The sequence below is a fragment of the Onychomys torridus genome, chromosome 9, assembly GCF_903995425.1.
Source record: "Onychomys torridus chromosome 9, mOncTor1.1, whole genome shotgun sequence".
Classification (NCBI taxonomy): domain Eukaryota; kingdom Metazoa; phylum Chordata; class Mammalia; order Rodentia; family Cricetidae; genus Onychomys; species Onychomys torridus.
In genome coordinates this window covers 30,199,870-30,213,592 of record NC_050451.1, presented here as the reverse complement: position 1 = coordinate 30,213,592, position 13,723 = coordinate 30,199,870, and the positions used below count along the sequence as shown (strand labels likewise).

At 54.6% G+C, this 13,723-nt stretch overlaps 1 long non-coding RNA gene across 1 annotated transcript in view; it reads right to left on the bottom strand.

The window, feature by feature from the left end:
• Positions 1-13,523, bottom strand: part of LOC118590867 — a 75,882-nt gene extending 62,359 nt beyond the window's left edge. Inside the window, exon 1 of the long non-coding RNA XR_004945863.1 lies at positions 12,981-13,523. This is a non-coding gene — a long non-coding RNA (uncharacterized LOC118590867). The remainder of the gene's footprint in view (positions 1-12,980) is intronic.
• Positions 13,524-13,723: the final 200 nt, after the last annotated feature.

The window sequence follows — 13,723 nt, the reverse complement described above, 5'->3', positions numbered from 1 at the left end:
CACCCACCCCGTGCTCTACCCTCTGCCACCCCAGCCCTGGGGACTTCCCTCTTTGTGCCTCTGCAGTAGTCACAGGAATCCTAATGCAGTCAAGGGCGGCCAGCCTACAGAGACTTGGGTCTAGACATTGAATGGAGTACCTCATTAGGGAAAAAGATGAGCAAAGTGGGGAAACTGAGGCCTGAAGAAGGCAAAGGGACTGTTAGTCACATGGGAAGATGGATTTGGTAAGTTAAGGCAGCAAGCCAGACATCCCAATGTCTCCATCTTCCTGAAGGGTAAAGTGAGGCTTAGAGACAGGAAAGTTTCTTTCTGCCATAGGCAACTTGGAGTTAGGAAGAACTCCAGGACAGTCATCCTGGGTCCATCTCATGGAACCAAGACAGAACTGCCTTCTCTGACCCCAACCTCAAGTTCAGGAAGTTGCAACACTTCCTTGTTTCCATAGTAACCAGCTACTGCTCCAGGAATACACTGAAATGTTTTTGTTACCTCCTCTGTGCCGGCCCTGGGCCAACCTGTGAGGACATGGGCGGAAAGAGGGGGTGTGAAGGGAGGTACAATCCCAGCCCCAGCCTAGGATGATGGTAAGCAACTATGAAAGAGAGTAGAGGGAGGAGAGGGAGAATCTTCAGAAGAGAGCTCCCCAGCATCTGATACTATGCAGGGGAAGGAGAGCTCGGCAGGGCAGCTCTTGAATTGGCTTCTTAGGGATGAATAGGAGCTCATTCATCACCAGACTGAGTGACGAGGCTAGAGAAAATATCAAGGCTCAGGGCTTGAAGTAACTGCACATTAGAAAACCATGGTGTGCTGTGTAAGCCTGGTGGCTCAGCTGCTTGGAGGCTGAGACAGGAGGATGGTAAGTGCCAGGCCCACCTGTACTGTAGAGTAAGTTCAAGGTCAGCATGGTCAACTGAGTGAGATCTTGTCTCCAAATAAGAAAATAGTAGGGGTTAGGATGTAGCTTAATACACAAAACTCTGGGTTTGACCTCCAACCCGAATAATTCACATGTCATGGTCCATGCCTATAGTCTCAGCACTTGGAAGGTAGCAGCTGGAGGACCAAAAATTCAAAGTCATACTCAGCTACGTATTGAGTTCCAGGCCAGAAACCAGTCTCAAAAAAAGTCGGGGAGGGGACTTCAAGGGTAGAGTGCTTGCCTAGCATCGGGGAGGCCCTGGGTTTAATCCTTGATACTACAGGAGACAAGGGGAAAGAAGGAAGAGAGACTGGCATGGGGGAACTGGTCCTCAGTACAGAAAGCAGATGGGATGGAGGGTGGAACACTGGCTGACAAGGAAGACAGAGACCAAACTCGAAGTGTAGACGAGGTACCCACGACACTTCCCACACTCCCAAGGGTTTAAGGGGCACAGTGACAGAGTAGGTATTGTAACAGGAGAGGTGACAACCCTGAAGGGTTCCAGATCCCACTCTTCCCTGGGAAGAGCACTGGGGACTAGACACAGGCCACGGCCTAGCTCTCAGGCCCGTGAGAACCACACACCCTAGTGCCCAAGCTCCCTGACCCTCCCCAGGAAGCAGGGTTGGCCTGAGTGGTGAAGACACCTTAAGAAGCACTCAGAGACTGCTCCTCTGCCTGTGTTCGCTCATCCTGCGTACACTTGGTCCAGAAGGAATGAGGCCAGCCTCAGAGAGTGAAGGATGGAGGCAAAGGGAGGGGAAGCCAGCCTGCTAGGGTAGGAACACTCAGAATCTTGCTAGCTTTCCCCTCTCTGGGCCTCAGTTCCCTAACTGGAAAGAAGGGACAGAGGGTGAGGTGGACAGGGTCCCTTGCTCTCTCCTAATGCCACCCTCTAGCCATCTCTGGATCTGTGGGTTCTGGGAGGGGTCATGTCCCCTAACAATACAGCAACAAATCCAAACTGTGGTCTACGACAAAGCCACATTTTGTGGCCAGATAGGCCAGACATGTGGCAAGGAGTCTCACAGGGCAACAGTTTCTGGGGCCCTGACTATTCCAAGTGACACCTGGCAAAATAAAACAGCCCCGTATGCACTGAGAAGTACCTTGTTATAGGATGGTGGCCATGAGCAGACTATGACCAAGGGACTAGCAGCCCCCGAGAGACCAGAGTGAATAAATACCTAGATGCATGCCCTAGACCCTGCAGCTCCGGAGAGCAGAGGCAGACGCACAGGACCTTGCCTCTGTGAGGCAACGCAGAAGTCCCCAACCAAGGTAGCAGCACTACTGTTAACATCCATAGAGGGCCCTGTCCCTGAACCTCACTCACTCCAGTCGAGGGCTTTTGTGGGCACAGTGCAAGGGCCAAACACATGCTACCTAGGTTCCCGTCCCAGCTCTACTAGCGACCTGTCCCTCTGGGTTTACACTCAGTGGCTAAATGAGGGGTTGGCCTGGTCTGGGCTGTTATGATTGATGCATGTGGTAATAATACTCTATGCTGTGTGACACAGAGACACCGCACAGCACCTGACAAGGGTGGGGCCTCACATCTAATGTTCCCAACAGCCACAAGGGATGCCACAGCAGGAAGCGATGTCAAAAATTCTGATTCCAGGGTTGGGGATTTAGCAAGGCCCTGGGCTTGGTCCTCAGCTGGGGGAGGGGTAGGAGGGGGGATTCTGATTCTAAACCCAGTTCTTCCTGGGCTTTGGAGCCTGAGAGTGCTCGGGTAGGTAGGATATGGCTGGACAGATGGCTGTGGAGGTGGGAGACAAGTTGGGTTGAACCAAGTGTCAGTGGGGGAGGTGGGCTCTTTTCACATGCATACTGCTGCCACTTCCCAGGACAGGCCTCCACCTCTAGTGGTGAATGAGTATGACAGGGACGGTCCAAAAGACAAAACCACCCTCCAGCACAGGATCAGCAAATGCCAGCCACTTTCTTCCTGCTCTGTCCCTGCAATCTGCCATTGTCGTCACATCAGACAGGCATCAGAGGATGCGGCTCCTGAAGTAGCCCGATGACTTGGGATCCTAAAGTCCTAGGAATACCAGAAATAAAGATGTGTGGAGCCTGCAGGGGCAGGCAAAGGGGGAGCTATCCAAGACAGCAAACCCAAGAATTCTGAGGCCTGAAAGGTCCCCATAAAGGGACCAGCTAGGCTGACAAGGAATGACAGGAAATTGAAGTCAGCTCAGGCGGGTTGGGGGGCACTGAAGCACCCCCCCTCCTTCAGCAGGGGGTCAGCAGAAGAGCTCATAGCTCCAAGCCCATCATCAAAACAAAAGTAAAACTCACCCTGAACTTTCAGGTCTTCTCCTAGGAGCTGAGGCACAGCGAGGCACGGCTTCAGTGGCCCATGCTCGATGAGTGGGAGACTGATGGCCAATGAACACCCGTCCTCCTCTCCCAGCCATCCTGTCCACTCCCCAAAGTCAGGAAGGTCACATGAAGACTGTGAGCCAGGAAAATGATGTGTTACCCACAGTGGCAGATGGGGGGTCACAAACCTCCTCAAGGCCCTACCCAAACTGCCTCTCTGCACACAAAGCCTGCCTCTAGAAAAGGCCACCTTACAGTATCAGGGCAGCCAGCTCTTCTGAGGGTTGCATGTCCTTCTCAGCAGTGTCAGGGCTCTCAACCCCAAGGAAGAGAAGACCAACATCAGCCCTGACCTGCTCTGCTTTCTTCCTAGAGATATGGGGTGGGGACTTCTCCCCACCTAATCCCCTGAAAGAACTAAGGACTGAATCCAGAGACAGTAAGCACATCTGCTATAGCAGGAAGCAAGACCATTTCCCACATCAGGAACCCCACAAGGCCATATCCATGACTGTTCACCCTCCATCTCCTGGGACCACCCAATACCTGGGCCAGGTAATATGCCTCAGGAGACTCTATTGCTAGGGACCTTAGTCAAGTCCCTTCTCTTCCTTTCAGCCTGTCTTCTCACCAGTAAAATGTCAAGCTGGGTGAGAGGCAGACTTTGAAAGACAGCAAAGAGAGAGGTCACACACTGGGCCAGAATGTGGCCAGGATGGGCTTCAATACACGGCCAGCTATTTATCTCATGGCCAGGAACACCAGCTTTGTGGGCTAGGGCAACCTTCTGATACTGCTTCCAGGGCCATCTCTCCAGAAGATGGGGAATACCAGGATGAGGCCAAGTGCTCTTTACTGTAAGAGTTCCTAGAAAACTGGACTGAGGGTTTCCCAGGAGTGGAGGAGTGGGGGTTGTGATACCCCAACAACCAGCATCAAGATGCTATGATATCATCCCTGTTCATAATTGGTAGGTAAGAAAACTGAAGCTCGGCTGGTTCTCTGTCCTCCTTCACAGCTGCCCTCCACAGAGCTGAGCAGGTATCGATGCCTGGTCCACCCTGAGACTTATCACATGGACAGAGGCCAAAAGGGGAGTTTTTGGTATCTTCTCCCTCAGTTTGCAGAAGGGAAAACAAAGCTCTCAGACAGGAAGCCACATGACTGAGAACATTGGGGGGGGGGGGGAACAAACCTCCTTGGTGAGTAGAGTTAAAATGCCCTCGGATTATTACCAGGAGCCTCTATGAGAGGACAGGCTCCCATCTCATACTTCAGAAGGCCCCACGTTGGTCCTCAGTCAGTTTGACCTTGAGCAGTCAGTACACTGGAGGGAGGACATGCATGACAGTGACGAAGACTACCTTTCTTTAAGTACTTGCCACATGCCAGGGACTGAGCACTCTTCTGGCTTCTTAACCTATGGGGAGGGCAGTGTGTTAGTGATTATTAGAGCATGAATAACTCTTTTACAGACGTGGAGGCCAAGGTCAGAGATGTCACACTGAAAAGGTGGAGTTGAGAGCTGACTCCGGGCAGCCAGAGAAAAACCCTGAGACAGACAGGGCTGGGGAGATAGACATCTCAGTTGCTGAAGCTCTTGCCGAGCAAACATGAAGAAGACCTAGTTCAGTCTCTAGTGCCCACGTCAAAAGCCAAGTGTAGTGGTGCACTCTTACAGTCCCAGGGCTTGGGGGCATAGACAAGAAGGTCCCTGAGGCTCACTGGTCGGCTAGCTTAGCCTAATCAGCTAAGGTCCCAGTGAGAAACCCTGTCTCAAAATACAAGATGGCTGTCCTGAGGAGCAATACCTGAGGTTGGCTTCACACACACACACACACACACACACACACACACACAAGCACACGCACACGCACGCGCGCGCGCACACCACACACAGACCACACCTACATACATACAGACAGACAGACAGACACACACACACAGACTCAGACACACACACACACAGACACACATACATACAGACACACAGACACACACAGACAGACAGACACACAAACATAGGCACACACACAAATTCAGACACGCACATACACACAGACACAGAGACACACAAACACACAGAGAGGGGTGGTAGAAGAGATTGGGGGGAGGCTTCAGTAAATGATTTCAGTATGCTAACAGTAGCAACCTCAGTGACACACTGATCCTCTCCACCTGGACAGCCCCTCCACAGCTTCCTTGCTGTGACACCCTGCTGTGAAAAAGCCATCTCCTTTGACCTGGGGCCTGTCCTCTTGGGCTTTCCCCATCTGCCATCCAGAAGGGCAAACAGAGTCCCCGGAAGGACTCCTTGGACTTCCAAATACCAGGAGAAGAAAGTTAAGTTCTGGAAAGCTCCTGGCTCTGCTTATCACTTGGCCCTGCTGCTTGCTGGCTGTTGAACCGGTGTTCTGAGCTGAGGTCAAGGTCCACCCAGGGAGCAGGGTGGGAGATTGGGCAGGAGCCTTGGGGACAGGGCAAGGTCCAGACAATTGCATCCTGAGCTGGGTCCCTTTTTCCTCCAGCAGCTGTCACCTGGACCCGACACAAGTGACTCTCTGAGGGTGGAGCAAGCAGGTTCCAACTCTGCTTCCTTATCCACAGAGGCAAGGACAGCAGGCAAGCAATCCAACAGCCACACAAGCTCAAAGTCAGCATGAAATGCGTGGGGGTGGGGGCTCGGGTGGGAGGGAGAGGAAGCCTTGGCTGGTGAGAGCTTGGACCCTCTCAAGAGGAACACAGTTTGACTTCTCACACGTCAGCATTGCACTCAACATGGAAACATACACACGCATGTATATACACACATGCATACACACAAATGCATACACTCAAGCTTGTGTACGACAAGAGGTTCAAAGGCTATCCCTAAAATGAAGTCAGAGGCCACCCTACTCTCTCTCAGTTGGGCTCCTGAGCTAGGTTACAAACAGCCTTTATTGAGGTAAAGACCAGCTAAAAAGAGCTACGGCTGGCTCACTGTAAATGTCTAATGAACTTACAAACGGACAGGGTCCAGGTTCTGGTCCAGGTGCAGCTCTATGCACTGCTAACCTTGAATGGGGCTAATCACTGCTTTCTAAGGTTCTGGTTCCTGGGCTATAAAAAGACAGGCAGCCCCCTAATTCTATAGGCTTAGGAGTTGAAAGCCCAGAGAAGTGGGTTCTGAGGTAGAAGGAAGGGAGCTTCCAGGCATTTCTTCCTGCGGTCCAGAGCTAAGAATACAGGGTGAGCCTTCTGAATTCTAAGGTGAGCCTCCAGGCAGAGAAGGGCTCTGCAGGCCACAGAGGAATCCCTTCTTGTGTGCAGTTTCCACTCAGGCTAGACACTAAAAAAGAAGTCTGGACAAGGGGCCATTGAAAGCACACAAGAGTTACATTCTGACACTGTTTCCCCGTCAGCGGCCTGGCCATGTCCTGGTGGGCATAGAATTGGCAAGGATGTGGGAAAGACTGATGGGCAAAAAAGAATCAAACTACCTCATATTTGAGGGCAAAGGAGGGAGACAGGCAGAGATGAGCATGTGTGCTCGAGAGGAAAGCAGCATGGGCAGCCACCAAAAAGGGGGCAAGACCTCCCAAACCCTGCTTCTGGGGGCAGGTGTCTCAAGAAAGTTCCTAGCTCCTGGGAATTCCAAACCTGTCCTGAAGTTCCCAAGAACAAGCCACTCCAGTTACTGAAGTCCTCTGCCATTCCCTGTCACGCTTCAGCCTCAGTTTCCCCACAAGTTCTGAAAAGGATTTGAGCTAGGAGATCTAGGAGAGACATAGCTTTTCCGACAGTTTGGGATACAGACATGCTATATAGAACCCCCACCCCACCCCACCCAAGAGACCTTCTGGAAAGGCAGCCCCTATCCCCAACCGGCTGTGTAGGGTTAGGGCTGGGCAGAGCAGAGTCTCCACAATGTCTGTCCTCAACAGCCTGCCACCACCAAAAACCTTGAAGTGGTTACAATTACAGCCAGGCTAACAGGATTAGGGGAGCGTTGAAATCTAAGAAATCTAATTAGCTCAGGCACCCAGGCCTCCCCCAGCACAACCCTGTAGTAACCCTGGCAGCTGGGGCTAATGGGAGAGGCAAGCTCCTGGCCCTTAGGGCTACAGTCATTACCTGCACAGGTGTGCCTGGCCAGGCCAGGTCAGACTTCTGGGGAGGTGCTATCTCAGCCTGCCCAGTTACCCACTGCCCATGACCCCACCAGCCAAAGTCTTGTCAAAGGGTGGCACTCAACTAGGCTCCAGATGACGAGGTGCAAAGGGGGTTGGTGCCCATGGGAAGGAAAGAACCCAGGGGCCCCATTGGGCGGCCACCCTACATAGTGTAGGGGACTGACTCAGCCAGAGGAGGGGCAGTTTGAGTCATGCTCTGTGTCTATAGAACCAGAGCAGCTCAGGGCCAATCTCGCTTCCTCCTCCAGGGCCGGGCAGAGCTGAAGCTGCTGCATATGTATGCCTAGGCAGGCAGCAGCATCTGAGGTTCATGCAGCTCTAGATGGTCGAGGGCGAGAGACAGAGAGGCGGGGGGAGACAGCTGCTGGGGGTGTGTATTGCCAGATGCAGAGAGGACCACCTGTGACCCTTCTGGAAACAACTGCTCCGCTCCTGAGCTCCACACAGGCTTCTGTGCCAGCATAGTTGGGGCTATTGCTCAATGCGCTGGGATGTAGGGGTCTGTAAGGCCTGGAGCTGAGTCCTGGCTTAGCCACAGCCTCTTGGCCTCTCTGAGCTTTAGTTTTCTTCTCTGCTAAATGGAAGTAATTCCATATAGCAGCTGACGGACGCTGTTGTTAATGGGACCCAACAAATTTGAAAAGTGATTCTAAATAGATCATGCCAGGCAAAGGAAAGGGGCTATGGCCACACCCTTTCTCATGTGCACATGGCAGGCAGCCAGAGGCTGGTGGATAATTATTTATTTGGACTGGTCTTTCTGCCCTTGCTGGACAAAAGCTCCTAAAGAGTGTCATGCATAGTTCTGGGATTCACTGGCCACTGTCTTTACTCTGTAGACTATCATTAAACACATGAAGAGTCAATTCTGGGTTCCTGACCCTCCCCTCCCCTCATATGCAACCCTTCCCAGGTCATACCCAATTCAAGAATGTGTCAGGAGGCCAAGAGCCAGCAGAAGAAAACCCCTTGGGCAGACCCTTCCCTGAACTTCTGTGCTCTCAGTAAGGCTGGAAACAGTCATGGGAAGAGTGCTCCCCACCACCATGCACATGGATCATTAAAAGCCTGGGTACAAGACTGAGACCTCATGATCATTAAGGAAACAGTTGAGGGAGGCCCTAGCACCTTAAGTCAAAAGTCGGGATCGATCAGCGTGAGTGGCTTTCCAGAAGACATGCAACTCACAGCTGCCCAGTGAATACAGAGGCTTGCTTCCCAGAAGTGGTGAGCACCCTGTCACAGGAGGCATGCAAGCTGAGGCTGAACAGCTAGCCGTCAGGGAGATAAGTAAGGCTGAGGAGCCACTTCTTCTTCTTCTTTTTTTTTTTTTTTTAAAGCCAAATCCCCTTTAAGACTTATTTATTTATTATGTATACAGAAGAGGACACCAGACCTCATGACAGATGGTTGTGAGCCACCATGTGGGTGCTGGGAATTGAATTCAGGACCTCTGGAAGAGCAGTCGGTGCTCTTAACCTCTGAGCCATCTCTCCAGCCACTTCTGAAAACTGTTTCCAGCATCCCTTACCCTCAATCTGGCCCTTTTGTTATCTATCCAACCTAGCCTTCAGGCTGAAGACTCAAATGTTTGGATCCACCTCATCCTCCCAGCAACCATGTGGGATGATAGGAGTTCTGGCTTGAACTCATTTACAAACCTGGAGACTGAGGCTCAGCAGAATCAACATCCCGGTCTACACAGCCAGCAGCTACAGCCTCCTGATACCTTTTTCTCTCCTCCTGCTAGTGTCTGTGGTAGGGCTGCTGGGTGTTGCCTCCCGAGGGGGAGCCTAACCTCAGACTCATGGCTGGAACTTCCAGGCCAGGCTCCATGCACCCAGGCAGGCTGTCACAACCCCAGCCTCAGGGTCTCTTCAGGACAAAGATTCCCCCAAGAGAGGGCCTGGGTGGAGGCCACTGTGTCCTGCTGAGAGGATCTAACAGTCACTAGGAGAAATTGCAGTGGAAGGGTCAGGGTCAGGGGTAATTAGGGCAGCGGCCTTTGTTGTCTACACAAAACCCAAGGAATCTTATAAAGATGCAACAGAGGCAGGGGCCTGACAAGGACCTATGGGAGCAGTTATGAATGAAAATGTATGGGACCCAGCCACTGTCCAGCAGGCCTTACACCCTGGTTTCATGTCCACAATTGCTTCCCAAAATTAACTTGCTGCTGCACAGGTTTCTTACAACATTTTACCCCAAGACTTTGGGTGAAAAAACCCTCCATAGACCTGGAACTGAAGCTAGGCATCCTAGCTTCCTACGTAGGCCCTCGTGTACCCAGACTCTGAGGACACACAGAGCCTCCAAAGTGCCCTCCTTCCTTATCCATCCCCATCAGTCAGAGGTGTGGGGTGGGTGGGTGGGTGGGGGATTGGCTCTTCTGAACTGGGTCCTTCCTTCCATCTGCTGGTAGGAGTGAACCTGTGCCATGTTGGGTCATCTAAACAGGGGCCAGGGATGAAAATGTAGGGTTGCCATACACACACACACACACACACACACACACACACACACACACACACACGGGGTGGGGGTGGGAGAGGAGGGATGGAGCCAAACTCCAGCTTCTAGGTCTCTATTTGCCCCTGGATTTCACCCCCCCCCCCACACACACACTTTTCCTTAGGAGGAAAAAAAAAGAACATTTTGTCCCCACAAAGAAGCCAGCAGCCATTTCTACACAGACAAGGCTATTTATTCAAAGTTTTTTCATAAGTCCAGTCCCCTCTATGAGCCTGGGAGCAGTACGCAGAAAGTCTTAGAACCGCAGCTCAAGTCCTGGAAAGTCTATAGCTCCTCCTCCAGCCCTAGTCACCAAGTTCTCAAGTCTAAACTTCTGATTCATAGGAGAAAACTAGGTCTCCTAACCGTGTGACTTGGGGCCAGTGATGCTTTTGTCTTTTGGGGGAAAAACAAAACAACCCAAATCATAAAACCCAAAAGAAAACACCATCTCCCTCTAAAGGCATTCCTAGCCCCAAAGCCGCACGCGCTCCTAGGCAGATACTGGCAGATAGGGCTTTCAATGTGCCTTTTGTTTGATGCTGGTGTTTCGACACCCTCTTCTTCAAGAGGGAAAGGTCAGCATAAGGCTCCCGGGGATGTTCACAAACCCTCTGCCTCTGCTCAGCGGCCAGAGGTCCCAAGCAAGGGGCCAGGAATTCCCCCTGCTTTGGACCTCTTCAAAACCCAGCCCGGATAAGAAAAGGCCATGGGTTTGCTCCCTCATCTAAACTTCCCAAATAGCTCACAGGCAACTCTTCCACACTCTAGTCACGGAACAAGCACAGCGAGGCAGGTCGGAATTCACCAGCAGCCAAGTCGCCTGTTTCTCCAGCCCCAGCCACCATCCCTTTATCTGTACCTTCAAAAACACAATAAGCAAAAGCAGGCACCTCTGGGAACAGCCTCTGGCCTCCTGCCCTGCCCTGTGTAACCAGCCTGTCCTCACACCCACGAGGGAGGGAGGAGACTGCACTAGTTAACCCTCTGGTCTACCAGGCCCAGTTCCCCGGTTGCAGCAGAGGCAAACTGTTGCTCAAGAAAACCCTTCGGAAAACCATTGGTACCAGAAGGCAGCTAGAGCCAATGGCTCTCTATGTAGCGCCAAGGCAGGGGCTTCCACAAGCGCAGCCCACTGACCGCCCTTTCAAATCCCGGGGGTTGGTCCCCACTGTTCATGCCCAGGGCTGTCCACCCACGGGGCTCCAAATGTCCCTGGCAGTGCAGAGAGGAGGGAAAGGCTGGCCGAGTGGTGCACTCACCCCGCCAGCCCAGCCTCCAGCCAGCTTCTTGGAGATCTCAGAGAGAACATTTGTTTGGGCTGCCAAGTTAAATCTTCCTCCCTCATGTCAGGGCATTGGAAAAGCAGTCAGGGGAAAGGGAAAGGGGGAGAGCGGGGGAAAGGAGCCGCGGGAAGGAGGGCGGGAGAGAACGAGCAAGCAATCCAGGCGGGCAGGCTCCTAGTCCCAGTTACTCTTAGCACTGCCAGCCCAAGGAGCTGCAGCTCCCGGGGCAGACGTCTCCCAGGCTCCCGGCATCGAAGCAGGGATCTGGCCGCTTGGCCTCCGGGTCGGGTGCCGGATACCAGGCTCCCTGAGCCCAGGTTATGGGAAAGGCCCTAGCCCAGCTCGGGGCTGGAGGCACAAGGTGGAACTGTAAAACAGAGGAAGGAAAAGTTTGCGGCAGGTAGAGGAAAGAGCAGAGTGGCCGCTTCGATCGGCTGTCCCCGGGGGAGGGTGGGGGGCTCAGGCCCGCAGTCCTGGCGCGCTCCAGTCCGCTAGCCCTCCCGCCCGGGTTGTTTACATTCCTGGAGTGTCTTTTAAACCCGGGGCTGTGGCCGGCTCCTGGCCTTCTCCCGCGGCTTCTTCGGGGCAGTCTCCCGTGAAAATCTGCTGGCGCACAATGGCCGGGAAAGGCGGCCGCCCCTCGCCCGCGCCCCCACCGCTCCAGGGCGGGGAGCCTGCCCTCTGCACCGCGCCCTCTCCCCGCCTGGCCAGCTTCCTGGACAGATGTCCCCGGCCAGGGGGCGACGCGCTCCCGCAGCCTGCACCGCGACACCGAGGCCGTGCTCCCCACTGTTTTCTCCCCAGATCCGACACCAGGAATGCGAAACAAGCTTTCAGAGCTTGCTCCCACCATCCAGACCCCAGCTTGAGCTCCAGCCCGGCCCCTCAACCTCTACCCTAGCCAGCCTACCACTCCCCCGGGGCCACCGCCGCCGGAGACAGAAAGGAAGAAAGAACACGGGGAAATTACTTTCGTATTTGCAACGCGCGCGCGCACACACAGACATATCTTCCCCTTGGGCTCGCCTCCTGGCTGGGGCAGCCCCAGCCAGGCGTTGGCCTGAAAGCCCCTTCGGCTTCCGAAGCCCGAACGGGAAGCCTAGACACACTCCCCTCGGCGTGCCCTGCTCCAGCCACGCGCCGCGTTTTCCTGGGCCATTCTCCCCGCAAAACAACTTAACCGCGCCCCCATCACCCATGTACTAAAGTGTGTTCTCCATAGAAATTCGGAGGCAGAACTTAACACCACCAACCCTGGCCACCCTGGAATCCAGCGCCTCCCCAGCGGTTCTCCTACGCGCCCAGGAGCACAACTTCACATCTTTCCAAAGGAGGCGAGGGAGACTCAGTCAGTCCTTCTCGGGTCCTTCCCTCCCTCCTCGGAATCCGTATCCCGGCCAGACCCTGAGCGTTCGGAGCGACCGCTGGAGGTGCGCCGGCAGGAGGCGGGCACCGAGTCCGCGCGCCCACAAACCGCACCGGCGCCCCGCATACCCGACGATTCCCTCGGTCCTCGCGCTCAGTCCAAGCCGCTCTACGCAGCTCGGCGCTCGCTGGTGGCCAGGACCTCCACCCCCGGCGGCCAGGGCAGCACACCGAGCCCGCACGGCTGGCGCCTTTCGCCCGGCGGGAGCTAAGCCTCTAATCGGAAAGCCCTAGTAAGTACCCGGCGCTCGCACCCCGACGATCTGCGGGGAGCGGGAGGAAGCCTCAGTGCTAACGGGCTCCTGGCTCTGTCCCCAAACTTACCGGGCGCTGCGAGCACCACTGCCACCGCTGGAGGACGCGCCGCCGCCACTGCCGGGTAGGGCCGGCTGGAGCCGGGAGGAGCGCAGGGAGAGTGAGGAGATCCGCTCGGCTCCGACTCCCGCTCCGGCTCCTAGCCGGCCGGGGCTGGGGTCACTGCGCTGCGCCGGCGCTGCTCGCTTGCTCCGCGGCCCGATCACTGCTGGCCCGCCCGGCCGCTCGCTCTCCCGGGCGCCCGCCGCCGCCGCTCGCTTTTTTAATGTCCACAGACAGTGAAAAGGAACTCGGCGTTAGGGGGTGAGTAAGTGAATCAACTCGCCCGGAGCCGAGCAAGTTGAAGTGTCAGATTACATTGGCTATTCTATTTCCAAAGGGCCCCGCGCCGCCGGCCTCCCGCAAAAGCAGGCACGGAATCACCGCGGGAGCGGAGCGCCGCGCCTCCAGCGCTCAGCTCTGCTTGCCTTGGTTCGCTCTCCATCTGCGCGCTCGCTACGCTCTCCCTTTCCTTTCCGCCTCTCTAGCTCTTCTTTTCCTTCTTTCCCTCCCTTTCTTCCTGTTCCCAGGTCTCTGCTCTCTCTAAGCTTTTCTCTTCCCGACTCTGGTAGGCTCTGCGCTACCCCCACACCCTATGCTGCTGGTTCACTCTCGGTCCCTCCTCTCGCCTCCTTTCGCTGCTCTTTAACACCCCCTCAATCCCAGAAGTTTGGAGTGGGGAGACTAATGTGCCTAGGAAGGGATCGCATTGG